This window comes from Chaetura pelagica, unplaced genomic scaffold (genome assembly GCF_000747805.2).
Source record: "Chaetura pelagica isolate M959 unplaced genomic scaffold, ChaPel_1.0 scaffold367, whole genome shotgun sequence".
NCBI classification, from domain to species: domain Eukaryota; kingdom Metazoa; phylum Chordata; class Aves; order Apodiformes; family Apodidae; genus Chaetura; species Chaetura pelagica.
In genome coordinates this window covers 563,935-564,685 of record NW_009953955.1, presented here as the reverse complement: position 1 = coordinate 564,685, position 751 = coordinate 563,935, and positions in this window count along the sequence as shown.

The following is a 751-nucleotide window of genomic DNA, read 5'->3' as shown; positions in this document are numbered from 1 at the left end:
CGCATGCCCAGCCCCGCCCCGCCCCGCCCCAGGCTGTTGAGAATCACTCAATGCCTTGCGTTGGAAGGGACCTCGAAGGGCCATCTAGTCCAGCCCCGCTACAACAAGCAGGGACATCTCACCCCACACCCCGAATGTCTCCAGGGATGGGGCCTCCAGGCAGCCTGTTCCCGGGATCCACCACCCCTGTGTTAAAGAACCTTCTCCAGGTCACTGGATGCTTCGAGAAACCTCCTCTAGCTGTTGGCTTCAAAACCCTTCTGCCCCTTTCTCCTGTGAACATGTAAGGACACCTTTGGTCTCCCTGGCTTTAAATTACAGCACTGCTGCATGTCATCCTAAGTTAAGAGCAGTATTGCTGACATTAAAATAAAGATTACAAAAAAAACCAACAAAGCCCAAACAGTCATCTTTAAGTTAGTCCTTGATGGTAAAAAAACCCCACAGGATTACTCAACAGAGAGGCAGCTGGAATCTCTTTAATTAATAGAGATCCCATTGATCCCATAGGTGAGAAAGGCTGGTTCCCCGTGTTGTTTGCTATGATTAAAAACCAAAGAACCATTGGCACCGATCAAAGAGAGTTTTTGAAGCCTGCTGTGCGTGTGCTTGCACCTTGGGTTGGGCAAAGTCCAAAGTGGTGTCTCAGCAGTGGAAGAGTTAACTGGTCCCAGAGATGCTGGGGCCCAGAGAAGGTACTTGCTACGGTCGCAGTGAGCAGCAGGAGGTGGGAAGCATGTAATGAATTAAT